The following is a 16755-nucleotide window of genomic DNA, read 5'->3' as shown; positions in this document are numbered from 1 at the left end:
GGTTGCTATGGCGATTGCTACGCCCCTGTCTGTATGTGTATTGCATAGTGGTAATTCTTAACAAACTGTTTTGTTGTTCTAAATCCACCTGCAACTGTCCTTGATTAGTTTTGGGGCTGCATATAAATACAGTGCTTGGGTCTTCATGTAAAACTCGCACAGGGCCTCAAGCTCCTTAGTTACGCCATTGAGAACAATGTCATTCAAACGACATTATACACACGATATATCTACCCAACTACCATCTTTGTTACAGACAATTCAGGCAAAATGCCCGATATGAGTCACTAGCCATTGTCGTTTGGTATATTTTTGTACACAATTGTTGTCCAACACGGTGAAATCTGTCATTTGTCGGATGTTTCAAATGACTTTAGTTTACCCTGGGTAAAAGCTTTACTCCTCATCACCTGAGAGTCTAATTAAAGGGACTCCGAGCACCTCTCATGGGCATGCCTTTAAGACAGACGACTTCCAACAAAGTCGTGCTATGACCCCTCTGGAGGAGCCTCTTGCAATGGCCATGTGTGTCACTCCTCTTCCTGCTTCATTCAGCGATTCACTTCTCTAACAGAGAAGACAGGGGTGACCCGGAAGTTGTAACATAGCCAAGATGGCAGCCGCAATTTTTAAATTGAAATCGATGAAAACTATTTGGCGTAGAATGGCGATTCATGCATCAAATGAAAGAGGAGAGCACAAGCTACAGAAAGGTATGCATCTTTAAAGAAAACATGAACTGAAAATTAAACGTCAAAATAAGCATACACAAGTCATACTTACCTTCCATGTAGTCTACTCCTCAATCTCTTTCTCCTCCCCTGCGTCCTGTTTGGCCACTGTGATCAAGAGAATTCTCTGTCCTCCATTTTGAAAATGGCCATTACACCATAACAGCTTCCTGGTCAGCACAGAGTTAAACTGTAACATCGCCCACTTGAGCCATAGGGAAACATGGACACATCAGTTCTCCTCTCCGCTGTAACTGACAGCAACTGATATATAACTGACAGCAACTGATATATTTCAGTTCTGACAAAATGTTGTCAGAACTGGAAGGGATCATTGTCAGAAGAAAATGGTGAGCTTCTGAGAGGAACTGATGGCAAGATAACTATGTAATCTTCATTTGAAGTTACCTCATGTGTTTATTTTAAATAATTTTACTCAGTACAGGTTCCCTTTAAGTACTGTGCAGTACTGGTCGAAGTCTTAAAGGCATACCTATGAGAGGTGCTCAGAGTCCCTTTAATCCTCAGAGTATCTTGTGAGTAAGACTGAAAACAGGCAAACAATCAGTGGGAAGAGGATCAAGGGTATTGTCAGGCACTGAAAAGGATTCAGGACTAGTGGTGCTCAAATACCCCTTTTTAAAATTCGAGTTTGGTCGAATTCGAATAGTAAATTATTCGAGGTCAGTCGAATATTCGAGTCGAATAAATTTTACTATTCGATTCGACCTCGGACTTCGAGCTCACTATTCGAGTCGGTATTCGAGCTCATTATTCGAGCTGACTATTCGAATTGGCCTTAAATAGCTTCCCAACACTTGTTTTGAGGGTGAATGATGCAAGAAACATCTTTTTTTCCAAGTAACAACAGCAAGTGATTATGTGGGGATGTTCCTTTAAAAAAAAAAAAGGTGAAAAGAGAAGTTGTGTCCAGAATTTTGTTCAGTACTGTATATACTTCTTCTTCTTCTTCTTCTTCTTCTTTATCTTCTATATCTTCTTCTTCTTCTTCTATATCTTCTTCTTCTTCTTCTTCTTCATCTTCTTCATCTTCTTCTTCTTCTTCTTCATCTTCTTCATCTTCATCTTCTTCATCTTCATCTTCTTCATCTTCATCTTCTTCATCTTCTTCTTCATCTTCTTCATCTTCATCTTCTTCATCTTCTTCTTCATCTTCTTCATCTTCTTCATCTTCTTCATCTTCTTCTTCATCTTCTTCATCTTCTTCATCTTCATCTTCTTCATCTTCTTCTTCATCTTCTTCATCTTCATCTTCTTCATCTTCTTCTTCATCTTCTTCATCTTCATCTTCTTCATCTTCTTCTTCATCTTCTTCATCTTCTTCATCTTCTTCATCTTCTTCATCTTCATCTTCTTCATCTTCTTCTTCATCTTCTTCATCTTCTTCATCTTCATCTTCTTCATCTTCTTCATCTTCATCTTCTTCATCTTCTTCATCTTCATCTTCTTCATCTTCTTCATCTTCATCTTCTTCATCATCTTCTTCTTCATCTTCATCATCTTCTTCTTCTTCTTCTTCTTCTTCTTCTTCTTCTTCTTCTTCTTCTTCTTCTTCTTCTTCTTCTTCTTCTTCTTCTTCTTCTTCTTCATCTTCTTCATCTTCTTCTTCTTCTTCTTCATCTTCTTCTTCTTCATCTTCTTCTATATCGTCTTCTTCTTCACTTATTTCTCTTTTCATTTTTTTTTTTTTAAAGAAATGCAGCTATTTTTGAGCGTAACAACAAATAGCTGGTGGCGCACGCATGTTGGAAGCGCCATTGTATGTGCTCCCTGGCAGTGGAAACACACAGACAGCAGGAGGTAAATTCAGCAGCAGGAGGAGGAGGATGAGTGTGTGGCAGCATGCAGTCAATGAGGCAGGCAGCGTGACATAATAGCCCTGGTACCTAGCGGTGATACCAGGGCTGTAAATAAACACAACAGGAGGTCCCAGACAGCGGTCGTGCAGCCCACATTGTGTCCAATACACAACTGGGACAACACAGTTTTCAACCCGGGCACCTCAGAAAAATTAAACCTTTTTTTGTAATGGTTTCGTAGTTTTGGTTTTACAACCAATTACACAGATATATAGCTATTTTTTGACGTAATAGCTGGTGGCAGAGTGGCAGCAGAAGGTAAATCTGTGTACCCTGGCGGTGGGAAACACAGACAGACAGCAGCAGCAGCAGGAGGAGGAATGGAGGAGTAATTATGTGAGCAGCTATTGTTTGACGTAATAGCTGGTGGCAGTGTGGCAGCAGAAGGTAATTCTGTGTACCCTGGCAGTGGGAAACACAGACAGACAGCAGCAGCAGGAGGAATGGAGGAGTAGTGTGAGTGTGGCAGCAGGTAGGCAGCGTGACATAATAGCCCTGGTACCTAGCGGTGATACCAGGGCTGTAAATAAACACAACAGGAGGTCCCAGACAGCGGTCGTGCAGCCCACATTGTGTCCAATACACAACTGGGACAACACAGTTTTCAACCCGGGCACCTCAGAAAAATTAAACCTTTTTTTGTAATGGTTTTGTAGTTTTGGTTTTACAACCAATTACACAGATATATAGCTATTGTTTGACGTAATAGCTGGTGGCAGAGTGGCAGCAGAAGGTAAATCTGTGTACCCTGGCGGTGGGAAACACAGACAGACAGCAGCAGCAGCAGGAGGAGGAATGGAGGAGTAATTATGTGAGCAGCTATTGTTTGACGTAATAGCTGGTGGCAGTGTGGCAGCAGAAGGTAATTCTGTGTACCCTGGCAGTGGGAAACACAGACAGACAGCAGCAGCAGGAGGAATGGAGGAGTAGTGTGAGTGTGGCAGCAGGTAGGCAGCGTGACATAATAGCCCTGGTACCTAGCGGTGATACCAGGGCTGTAAATAAACACAACAGGAGGTCCCAGACAGCGGTCGTGCAGCCCACATTGTGTCCAATACACAACTGGGACAACACAGTTTTCAACCCGGGCACCTCAGAAAAATTAAACCTTTTTTTTTTTATGGTTTTTTGGTTTTTGGTTTTACAACCAATTTAGCTATTTTTTGACGTAATAGCTGGTGGCAGAGTGGCAGCAGAAGAAGGTAATTCTGTGTACCCTGGCAGTGGGAAACACAGACAGACAGCAGCAGCAGGAGGAGGAATGGAGGAGTAGGCGAGCAGCTATTGTTTGACGTAATAGCTGGTGGCAGAGTGGCAGCAGAAGGTAAATCATCTGTGTACCCTGGCAGTGGGAAACACAGACAGACAGCAGCAGCAGCAGCAGGAGGAGGTATGGAGGAGCAGTGTGAGTGTGGCAGCAGGTAGGCAGCGTGACATAATAGCCCTGGTACCTAGCGGTGATACCAGGGCTGTAAATAAACACAACAGGAGGTCCCAGACAGCGGTCGTGCAGCCCACATTGTGTCCAATACACAACTGGAACAACACAGTTTTCAACCCGGGCACCTCAGAAAAATTAAACCTTTTTTTTTTTAATGGTTTGTTTGGTTTTGGTTTTGCAACCAATATAGCTATTGTTTGACGTAATAGCTGGTGGCAGAGTGGCAGCAGAAGAAGGTAATTCTGTGTACCCTGGCAGTGGGAAACACAGACAGACAGCAGAAGGGCAGTACACAGCAGCCCACTGTAGGTGTAAAATGTGTGGCTGCAGGCGACGTAATAGTCAAAGTGAACCAGGCTGGCTTAGTGAGCAGGAGCCAGGAGGTGGTAAAGGGTGGTAAGGCACATTAACGATGGTTCCGGCAGCCAGTTCATGTCCCCCTCTCGCCGACAACAGGGGCCAGGAACTCGCCTTCCACCCACGCCTGGTTCATCTTCAGAAACGTCAGTCTGTCCACAGACTTGTGAGACAGACATGAGCGTTTCTCGGTGACCACGCCACCAGCTGCACTGAAGCAGCGCTCGGACAGCACGCTGGAAGGGGGGCAGGACAGCACTTCCAAGGCGTACTGCGCTAGCTCGCTCCAGATCTCCATGCGCTTGACCCAATACTCCATGGGATCAACAGGGGCATCGCTGTCAAGCCCGCTGTACGACCCCATGTAGTCAGCCACCATGCGGGTCAGGCGCTGGCTGTGACCGGAGGAGGATGCTGCTGCATGCATCTCCTCTCTAGTCACTGCTGCCGGAGCCTCTACAGTCCTGTAGAGCTCGTGGCTGAGAGACAGCAGGTCTGTGGGGCGCTTGCTGCTGCTGGATGCAGGCACCTGCTGCTGCCTCTGTGCTGGCTGCTGGACAGTGGGGGTGGAAGGCTGGGGGAAGGCTTCCTCCAAGCGCTCAACAAGGGCCTGCTGCAAGCTCCTTATTTGTTGCGCTGGGTCTCCTCCTGCAGGCGGCAGGAACTGGCTCAACTTCCCCTTGAGGCGTGGGTCCAACATCATGCTGATCCAGATGTCCTCCCTCTGCTTCATCTGGATCACCCTGGGGTCCCTGTGCAGGCACGTCAGCATGTGCGCTGCCATTGGGAAGAGGCGGGCCACGTCTGCTGGCACATCGACGTCAGTGCTGTCCTCATCCTCCTCCTCTGCCGCCTCATCCTCTCTCCACCCCCGCACCAACTCAGCTGCGCTGTGCTGATCCCCCTCATCAGCAGCCAGGTCAGGGACCTCCACCAAGTCCTCCTCCTCCTCCCCCTCAGAGGTGGACTGCGCAGCTGGTTGCCGCTCCTGCTGGTCCAAGGCTGCCGCTCCCTGTTCCAGCAAAGCATCGAGGGCCCTGTTCAGCAGAGAAACCAGGGGCACCCACTCGCAGACCATAGCATGGTCCCTGCTCACCATGTTTGTGGCCTGCAGGAAGGGAGCCAGCACAAAGCACACCTGCTGCATGTGCCTCCAGTCATCATCGGGGACGATGGACGGGATGTTACTGGTCTTGTCCCTTCTCTGAGCTGCGGAAACAGTGGCCAGGGCAAGGTACTGTTTGACAGCGTGCCTCTGTTCAACCAGACGCTCCAACATCGCCAGGGTGGAGTTCCAGCGAGTCGGAACGTCAAGGATCAGCCGATGGCGTGGCAGATCCAGCTCCTTTTGCACGTCTTCCAGGCTCGCACAGGCTGCAGCCGAGCGCCGGAAGTGACGCACAACATTCCTTGCCGTTTCCAGCAGTTCGCCCATCCCCTGGTAGGTGCGCAGGAACTTCTGCACCACCAGGTTCAGCACGTGGGCAAGACAGGGGATGTGGGTCAGGCTTCCCCTGTCTATGGCAGCAACCAGATTGGCCCCATTGTCGGACACCACCTCTCCGACTCTGAGGCCTCTGGGGGTCAGCCAAATCCTCTCCTGCTCCTGGAGTTTGGCCAACACGTGGGCTGCCGTCAGCTTGGTCTTGCCAAGGCTGACCAAGTGCAGCAGCGCTTGGCAGTGGCGGGCCTTCACGCTGCTGCTGAGGCGGGGGGTTTGGCCAGGTGTGGCGGAGGATGGCAGAGGATCGGAGGAACCCGCTGCAGTTCCCCTGACCCTGCGGGGTGGCACCACCCACTGTGTTGCTGCTGCTGCTGCTGTGCCCGCTGCTGCTCTCCCATCCTCACCCCCTTCCACCAAGCTGACCCAGTGGACAGTGAAGGACAGGTAGCGGCCTGTCCCGAAGCGGCTGCTCCAGGAGTCCATGGTGACGTGGACCCTTTCACCAACCGCGTGCTCCAGCCCTCGCTCCACATTGGCCATCACAAAGCGGTGCAGTGCAGGAATGGCCTTGCGGGCGAAGAAGTGTCTGCTGGGGAGCTGCCAGTCTGGGGCTGCGCAAGCAAGCAGTGCCCGCATGTCGCTCCCCTCCTGCACGAGCGTGTACGGCAGGAGTTGGGAGCACATGGCCCGTGCCAGCAAGCCGTTCAGCTGCCGCACGCGACGGCTGCTGGGAGGCAGAGCCCTAACCACCCCCTGGAAGGACTCGCTCAAAAGGCTCTGGCGTGGCCTTTTGCTGACACGGGAATCAGCAGACACAGCGGAGGAGGCCACTGAGGACTGGCTGCCAGAACAGGCCTCAGTGTCGGCGGCAGGAGTTGCAGAGGGGGGAGGAGCAGTGCGTTTCCGCACTCCTGCTGGTGCTGCTGGAGGAGCAGGAGGGCGGGTGGCTGCTGTTGCTGCTGCTGCTGCTGAAGGCTGTGCAGTGATGGGTGTGGTGCCACTGCCAGCACCAGATGCCTTCAGCCTCTGGAACTCCTCATGCTGGTGGAAATGTTTAGCCGCAAGGTGGTTGATGAGCGAGCTGGTGCTGAACTTTAAGGGGTCTGCACCTCTGCTCAACTTCCGCTGACAGTGGTTGCAAGTGGCGTACTTGCTGTACACAGTGGGCATGGTGAAAAAGCGCCAGATTGGTGACAGAAACATCCCCCTACGGCATGGAAGCGCTGCTGCCTGTCTCCCTGTGGTGGTTGGGGGGGGGGCTTGGGTGCGGCTGGTGGTGGTACTGGCTGATGCTGCTGCTGCTGCTGCTGAGCCTGAGACACCAGCAGGCTGTGGGACGCTGCCAATGCTTGCAATGATGCGCCTCCTTGCAAGGCCCACAAGCGCATCCTCCTCCTCCTCCGAGCTGCTGAGGACGACATCCCCTGGAGGTGGTGGCACCCAGTCTCTGTCTGTCACCGGGTCATCACCATCATCCTCCCCCTCCTGAAACATGTCCTGCTGGGATGATGACCCCCCAAACTCCTCTCCTGATGCATGGATGGGCTGCTTGACTGTCGCCACAGTCTTGCTGTCCAATCCCTCATCCCCCAAAGTGCCCATCAGCATCTCCTCCTCAAAATCGCCAACAACAGCAGACAATTGACTCATCATGCCTGGGGTCAAAAGAGTGCTGAATGACAGGTCGGCGACTGACGGTGAACTGGCCTCCTCCCCAGACCCTGCTGGGCGGCTGCTGCGAACAGGGGTGGTGGTGGTGGTGGTGGTGGTCAGGGTGGAGGCCTCGGATGCAGAGCTGATGGCGGGCTGCTCATCCTCCGTCATGAGTTGCACCACAGTGTCTGCATCCTTTTCCTCAATGGGACGTTTCCGACCCGGCTGGAGGAAAATCGGAGCAGGTGCTACACGCTGCTGCTGCTGTGTCTCTGCAGCGTGAGTTGCAGATGCTCCTGCTGGGCGGCGCCCAAGGCGTCCACGGCCAGTGGCTATGGGAGGAATGTTAGCCACTGACGCTGCTGCTGCTGCTGCGGAACTGTGCATGGTGGCGCGCCCGCGGCCGCGGCTTGCCACAATGCTGCTCCCTCTCCTCCTGATTCCCTTGCTGCCCTTCCCCTTGCCCAAACCGCGCTGGCTGCCACTTCCAGACATCTTCAATGTTTTGGGCGTATAGACAAAACTTTTTTAAAAGGGCGGATGAAAAGTGGGGTACTTTAATGGAGTGGGTTGGTTGGTGAGGTAAATGAGTGAGTGTCCCCTAGTACAGTAAGTAAGTAGTAACAGTCAGGAAGTACAACTAGCAGTTACAATAATCAGTAGTAATCACAAGTAAATTTAGTGTGTGTACACTCAGACAGTGAGTGCACGCAGGCAGGAGCTAGTAGCCTATGAACACAGTGACTGAGTGTCCTAGACTCCTAGTACAGTAAGAGTAAGTAGTAACACCAGTAAGTAGAACTAACTAATTACAATAATCAATCAGCGATCAGAAGGAAATGGAGTGTGGGTGTGTGTACACTCAGACAGTGAGTGCACGCAGGCAGGAGCTAGTAGCCTATGAACACAGTGACTGAGTGTCCTAGACTCCTAGTACAGTAAGAGTAAGTAGTAACAGTAAGTAGAACTAACTAATTACAATAATCAATCAGCGATCAGAAGGAAATGGAGTGTGGGTGTGTGTACACTCAGACAGTGAGTGCACGCACGCAGGAGCTAGTAGCCTATGAACACAGTGACTGAGTGTCCTAGACTCCTAGTACAGTAAGAGTAAGTAATAACAGTAAGTAGAACTAACTAATTACAATAATCAATCAGCGATCAGAAGGAAATGGAGTGTGGGTGTGTGTACACTCAGACAGTGAGTGCACGCAGGCAGGAGCTAGTAGCCTATGAACACAGTGACTGAGTGTCCTAGACTCCTAGTACAGTAAGAGTAAGTAGTAACAGTAAGTAGAACTAACTAATTACAATAATCAATCAGCGATCAGAAGGAAATGGAGTGTGGGTGTGTGTACACTCAGACAGTGAGTGCACGCAGGCAGGAGCTAGTAGCCTATGAACACAGTGACTGAGTGTCCTAGACTCCTAGTACAGTAAGAGTAAGTAGTAACACCAGTAAGTAGAACTAACTAATTACAATAATCAATCAGCGATCAGAAGGAAATGGAGTGTGGGTGTGTGTACACTCAGACAGTGAGTGCACGCAGGCAGGAGCTAGTAGCCTATGAACACAGTGACTGAGTGTCCTAGACTCCTAGTACAGTAAGAGTAAGTAGTAACACCAGTAAGTAGAACTAACTAATTACAATAATCAATCAGCGATCAGAAGGAAATGGAGTGTGGGTGTGTGTACACTCAGACAGTGAGTGCACGCAGGCAGGAGCTAGTAGCCTATGAACACAGTGACTGAGTGTCCTAGACTCCTAGTACAGTAAGAGTAAGTAGTAACAGTAAGTAGAACTAACTAATTACAATAATCAATCAGCGATCAGAAGGAAATGGAGTGTGGGTGTGTGTACACTCAGACAGTAAGTGCACGCAGGCAGGAGCTAGTAGCCTATGAACACAGTGACTGAGTGTCCTAGACTCCTAGTACAGTAAGAGTAAGTAATAACAGTAAGTAGAACTAACTAATTACAATAATCAATCAGCGATCAGAAGGAAATGGAGTGTGGGTGTGTGTACACTCAGACAGTGAGTGCACGCACGCAGGAGCTAGTAGCCTATGAACACAGTGACTGAGTGTCCTAGACTCCTAGTACAGTAAGAGTAAGTAGTAACACCAGTAAGTAGAACTAACTAATTACAATAATCAATCAGCGATCAGAAGGAAATGGAGTGTGGGTGTGTGTACACTCAGACAGTGAGTGCACGCACGCAGGAGCTAGTAGCCTATGAACACAGTGACTGAGTGTCCTAGACTCCTAGTACAGTAAGAGTAAGTAATAACAGTAAGTAGAACTAACTAATTACAATAATCAATCAGCGATCAGAAGGAAATGGAGTGTGGGTGTGTGTACACTCAGACAGTGAGTGCACGCACGCAGGAGCTAGTAGCCTATGAACACAGTGACTGAGTGTCCTAGACTCCTAGTACAGTAAGAGTAAGTAGTAACACCAGTAAGTAGAACTAACTAATTACAATAATCAATCAGCGATCAGAAGGAAATGGAGTGTGGGTGTGTGTACACTCAGACAGTGAGTGCACGCACGCAGGAGCTAGTAGCCTATGAACACAGTGACTGAGTGTCCTAGACTCCTAGTACAGTAAGAGTAAGTAATAACAGTAAGTAGAACTAACTAATTACAATAATCAATCAGCGATCAGAAGGAAATGGAGTGTGGGTGTGTGTACACTCAGACAGTGAGTGCACGCACGCAGGAGCTAGTAGCCTATGAACACAGTGACTGAGTGTCCTAGACTCCTAGTACAGTAAGAGTAAGTAATAACAGTAAGTAGAACTAACTAATTACAATAATCAATCAGCGATCAGAAGGAAATAGAGTGTGTGTTGTGTGTGTACACTCAGACAGTGAGTGCGCACACGCAGGAGCTAGTAGCCTATATGAACAGTGACAGTGAGTGTCCCTACGGGTACAGTAAGAGTAAGTAGTAAGTAAGTACAACTAACAATAATCAATCAGTAATCAGAAGGAAATAGAGTGTGTGTACACACAGACAGTGAGTGAGTGCACACACGCAGGAGCTAGCTAGTAGCCTATAAACAGTGACAGTCAGTGAGTGTCCTACTCCTAGTACAGTATAACTACAATACTATTAGTAAAGGACAGCAGAAATACTGGTATAGATGAGAGAAATAAACAGAGGACAGCTGCCCACAGAGGCAAGGCTCCCCTGAGGCCTAAACCTGTAAGCTTGCAGCAGCTGCCTGCAGTTCTCTAATGTAACACACAAGCTACTAACTAAAATACAATGTCTATCTAACTAACAACAATATAGGTGTATATGGCAGGTGTAGGTGAGCAAAAACGCTAGGTAAATGACCACAATAGAGCACTTGCTAAGCCAAAGCACAAAGGAGCAACTCTCTCTCTGTACAAGTATCAGGCAAGGACGGAGAAACGTAACATGGCGGCCGCTATTTATAGGGTAGGGGCTGGCCAGGGTCCCCCTCTGTGATTGGCTGCCGTCAGAGGGCCTGGGAGCCCTCTGATTGGCTCTAAGGACATCAATCTGGGCTATGACGCTATTCGAGCTCGGTACCGAGCTCGAATAGCGCCGGTTTGCTCGAATAGCTCGAATAGTGAATGGGCTATTCGAGTGTACTCGGATAGCCCATTCGAATAGCTCCAGCTATTCGGAGCTCGAATACCGAGCTCGAATAGCTGAAAAAGAGCTCGAATATTCGAGCTACTCGAATATTCGAGCTCTGCTGAGCACCACTATTCAGGACTCTCCCAGATGTAATTTTTTTATTATTATTATGTATTTATATAGTGCCAACATCTTCCGCAGCGCTGTATAGAGTATATAGCCTTCTCACTTATCTGTCCCTCGGAGGGGCTCACAGTCTAACCCCTACCATATTCATGTGTCCATCATACTCTAGAGCCATTTTTTTAGGTAGAAGCATGTTAACTTACCCATATGTTTTGCGGATGTGGGAGGAAACCTAAGAAGCCTGGAGTAAACCCATGCAGACACAGGAAGAACATACAAACTCTGTGCAGATATAGCCCTGGCTGGGATTAGAACCAGGGACCCTGCGCTGCAAGGCGAGAGTGCTATCCACTATGCCCCATTGCTTTAGCTAAGCTTTGCTCAAAAGATGAAATGCCGATTTTGAACCACAGTAAACAGTAATTAGCTATGTTTTATATTTTATATATGATCAATTCACATTATGTATAGGGGTTGTGGGTGGGTATGGGAAATAAGGTAGAAGGTAGGAAACTGTCTTTATACTGTAACTCTGCTTAGAGATTCTCCCCATGTTTTTCTTTGGACTTTCCCTCCATTTACAGTGAGAACTACATATTGTATCCTGGTTATATAACATGCAGATACCCAACTGAGCCCTCAGTTTCGCTATTTCGTAATGCATTCGTTATGCAGAGCATAAACTTAGGTGGGCCACCCAGATTGTGAGCCCTGCAGCGCTGACTTTTTACAGGCTCACCTGATGAATCTTCCAAAATGAGTACTGCATTAACAATACATTTTAAGCAGAACTAAAGATGCCAACGAATTAACTTTGCAAACACAAACTCCTCTGCACAGCATGAAGACGTGTATATCGTGCAGCAAATAGCAATGATGGAAGTCATTCTTCTTGCCTTTGTGTATAAGATGACAGCTGCTTTGGCAGAGAGACTGGGAGTCAACATCTACTGCTTGACCCACAGATGGTTTGGGGGTTATGGGCAATGTCTGCACCCTCAAACACAGTACATCACTTTAGAGAGACTATAGTGAGGTCACTGGGAGGGAGGAGGCGCCTATCACTCCCAGCTTGCAAAACCCTGCTTTTAAGACACTTTTGTTACTTGATCTGAGGAAGTGGACTGCATTCCACGAAACGCGTTGTCATTCAAGTGTCTGACATCTATTAAAATGTATTATTTCAATTTGGGCTAGCCCCTTCTTTTTAGAGGTAATCCATATTATATATGTTTATATATTTTTATATTTCAGCTACGTATTACATCTTGGGGTGCCTCCTCCCTCCCAGTGATATCCAGTCCAGCCCCCATAGTCTTGGGCGGCTGGTTGTGTCCGTTGGTTACATTGCACCCTGCGCAATCAAAGATCAAAGAACTCAAGTGAGGATTGGTTTTCCTCACTGGCTGATACACTGTGGTTGCCTTTCTTGCAGCCCATCTTTGTGAGTACCCTGTACATTGTTGTTGTCGACTGACTGACCCACACCCTCGATATACTACACCATTAGGGACTCCTGGTGTCCCTGTCCTTTGTCTCCTCTGAAAGGTCCTTGGACTCCACTGGTCACCACACACCTTACTATAGTGAGATGCTAAGGCATTGAGCTACAGTCTCTGGCACTATATGTCTGATGAAGTGAGAATGTTATCCACGAAACATGTCATCCCACATTGCTTAGTACATTGGTCGCTTCTTTATCCTACTGTGGCTTCTGTTTTGGGAGACAATTATGTATTTGTTATTATTTTTCATTTAATTAGCACCATCATATTTTGTAGAGCTGTGCAATTTAATTAAGGGCCCATTCACACTAGAAATCGCTAAACGCAATCATAAACGTTGATTTCCAGCATGTTTTCCTAGAGATTTTCTAGTGATATTACATTGTACAAAAAGCGCTTTTTAAGCGATCTGCGTGTCGCGTTATAATTTGATTGGCTCCCTACCCCTTGACACATTCTGATTGGGTGATGAAAATATAAAATCGCTGGAGCTAAGATATACCAGCGCTCTTATACTTAACATTGAAATGCTAATCACTCAAAATAGCTCAGAAAATGCTGCAGGCAACGCGTTTGCATTTCAGCAAATCGCAAAGCGCTTAGATGAGAACACTTCCATACACTTTGCATAGTACAAGCGCTTTTAAAAACGCTACCGCTTTTCAGCAATGCTAAAATCGCTTGTAAAGCGCACAAGTGTGAATGGGCCCTAAAAGATACATAAGACAAAAAAAAATATTCTTCAATAAATATACATAATTTGAGTAGGGAGCCCTGGCTTTGAAAGCTTACAATCTAAAGGTATTAACACAAGATGGTGTAATATAAAAACTGTATATAGACTCTTGATGAATCTGGGGCCGGCCCTAGACTCTTTGCCGCCTGAGGCAATCTTGCGAGGATGCGCCACCCACCCCACTGCTTCCCTCCCCCCACCCCACTCAACAACTCTCCGGAGACCAGAGCGTAGCGCTCATCGCTCTGTTTCCCTCCCCGCTTGTCATATCGTGTCCTCCGCTCCGTTTATTACAGCTGGGCTTCAACAAAGTGGCCTCCAATGTCTGCAAATGCGGACGCTGGAGCCCATTTTCTTGTAGCCCTGCTGTAATAGAGTGGAGGATGTGATATGACAAGCAGGGAAGGAAACAGAGCGGGGGACGCGGCGACACATGCCCGGGGCTGCCATGTCCGGGTGGCTATGCTTCCAGACGGTCGGCGGTAAGGCGGGTGACAGCAGGCCAGGCGCATTCTTCTATTCCTGCTTCTGGCCTCATCAGTTAAAAATGAAATAAGCAGATACCGTTATGTCATGAGATGTGCCACCTCTTTAAAAAGCTGCTATAGCTCCTGATATATATCCCCTTTTGGAGATCTCACCTGATGAAGCTGGATGTGTCTGTTGAAACGCGTTGTGAATAAAATTGATTGTCCCATTATGTTATGTCGACTTTAAGAAGATAAGAACACCTTCCAGCCCCTACACCCTAGCAACATCATCTGCCTTTAAAACACACAGCATGCCGCATTACATCTGTCAATCAAGCCATCCAATGATGTAATCCAGGCTCTAATCTTAAAAAAGTCTTTATCTGTCATTTTCTTTCTTCAATGGCAGCTTTCTGCACTGATCCTTCTAAAAGGCTTGCCAATACCTGACCCCCATAATTTAAAGAGCTTGCCTGGAATCCTCAGGTGACATCACCATTAGACACTGAAGCAAAAAAAATATATGATATAATGAATTGGTTGTGTAGTACGGATAATTACTAGAACATTAGTAGCAAAGAAAATATTCTCAAATTCTTATTTTCAGTTATATAGTTTTTTTTTTGTTTTTTTTTATAACATTGCATCATTCTCTATTATTTGCAGTTTACACACTGCTCAGCATTGCAAATGATTTTACAGAGCAGGCTAGTGAACTTTTGAACTGTCCTCTGTAGGAAAAAAAAAACAATACACTGACTGACAGTTGAGACAACAAGCTTCAGAAGACAGAGCTCTCTGCGACTTTGAAAGTCATGGAGCTCAATGGCTCTTTTGCATAGATAACAGCTGGAGTATCTTAACTCTTCCTGTACTGGAAACAATATTAAACTTATGTCTCTGCTCCTAATGTTTTATTTCTTAGCTGTACTACACATACAAATCATTATATCATATATATTTTATTTGCTTCATTGTCTTTTTAGCAATGATAACCTTCCACAGTGTGTAATAATTAATCTCTTCAGCAAAGTGAAACACTCTATTAACGTAATCTTATGAAATAACTGTGTGTCCTTACAGGTTTTTATGGTATGGCTAATCTTTAAACTGTAGAACCTATAGGTGGCCATACATCAGGCGACTTGGTGGCCGATCGACCATACAATTCCCATTATTATAATCAAATCTCATGAAAATCGGTGCCACCAAGTGTATGCCCGATTTTTCAGCCTGAAATTGGTCGCATTAATCGTTCGGACATGCTGCAGGAAGTCGGACCATCTTGGTCGGCCCAGTGCACAGTGGTAATGGCAAACGAAATTGGGACGAGCGATGAAACTCCCAGTGCTGTTTATGTATGTATAAATGTGTATGTACATGTATGTGCATTTATAGATTACCTGTCCTGTGTCGCGGTGCCCGTCTTCTTCCGAATCTGCCGTTGTCCGTTACACTTGCTATACATGCTGGCGCCGCATAGCACGCCGGCGTGTGTAGACAAGAGTGGCGGATTTGAAGATGGATGGCTGGGCACCGAAGACGGACTCAGGACAGGTAATGTATAAATGCACATACATATACATGTACATACACATTTATACATAGGGGAACAGAGGCAAGGCAGTGGACATACCGTAATGGGCTTGGCTGGTTCCCGGTAGATTAAGGAATCGGCCTGCGGTGTATGGGGAACTGACAAATCTCTCTCTAATCAGATTTGATTAAGAGAGAGAATTGTCTCTTGGTCGAATCTGCCCGTCATCGCTAGATGTATGGCTACCCAGGGCTGGGCCGAGGCAGAGGCAAGAGAGGCTCAAGCCTCAGGGCGCAGTGTAGGAGGGGACACACAACTCACTCAGCTATTATTCCCCTACTGTGTTTGAAGTAGAGAAAAAGAAGAAAAGGGGATACATGGCAGTGACTGCAAGCCAGATAACTAGAGATTGAAGTGTATGGGGCCCTGGGGCACCTCTTAGACTAATAGCAATGATTGTGTGACGGCTGGGGTGGGAGGGATGGAGGGGGCGCACTTTGGTGTCTCAGCCTTTGGTGCTGGAGGACCTTGTCCCGGCTCTGTGGCTACCTCAAGTGCTCATTCAGAGCTGGACTAGCTATTTCGGAGTGTACCTCCTTTGATAGGCACATGACAGCATGGCTTTCTTTGTGGCAAGGCTTAAATCCAATTGAACTAATTGAAATTTGAAAATTGAAAATTGAACTAAAAATGAAATGAAACCAAAAGTGTTCAGAGAACACTCAACACTCGCATGTAACCTATAGCATGACAAAACGATTGGGTGGTTTAAGAGCCCATAAAAGTACAAAAATGTACAGAATTTACAAAATAATAGGTTACCCAACAAATACAATCTTGGTGTCTTGTTTTAAAGTGGTATAAAACACTGACATAATATTCAATAAAAACATGTTTTCCTACTTTTTATATGCCATACGGTTATCATATTTGCTTTTGTGCATAAGTATTATTATTCATTTAGAAGTTACAAGTTTCCAAAGTACACTTTTTTGCTCTGAGAGCTGACTTTGCATTTTATTCATAACTGTTTTTTTATCTTTAAATATAAGCAGAAATGCTTTCTGACTGTCTGTCTGTGTTCAGGAGCGTCGGCAGTGTCAGAGAAGTGTTTGTCTACATTCCTCCCTTGACACAATTAAACACAAGATAACATTATCTCCAGTTCGGATGTGTCCAGCTTTTCCAGCATTGAGCTTTTCTGTCATGTGTTTAACCCTTTGAATGCTGTTCTAGTTAAAAAAAAATGCTGGTAG

Source organism: Hyperolius riggenbachi, chromosome 9 (genome assembly GCF_040937935.1).
Source record: "Hyperolius riggenbachi isolate aHypRig1 chromosome 9, aHypRig1.pri, whole genome shotgun sequence".
Lineage (NCBI taxonomy): Eukaryota > Metazoa > Chordata > Amphibia > Anura > Hyperoliidae > Hyperolius > Hyperolius riggenbachi.
Note: the sequence above shows the minus strand (reverse complement) of the source record.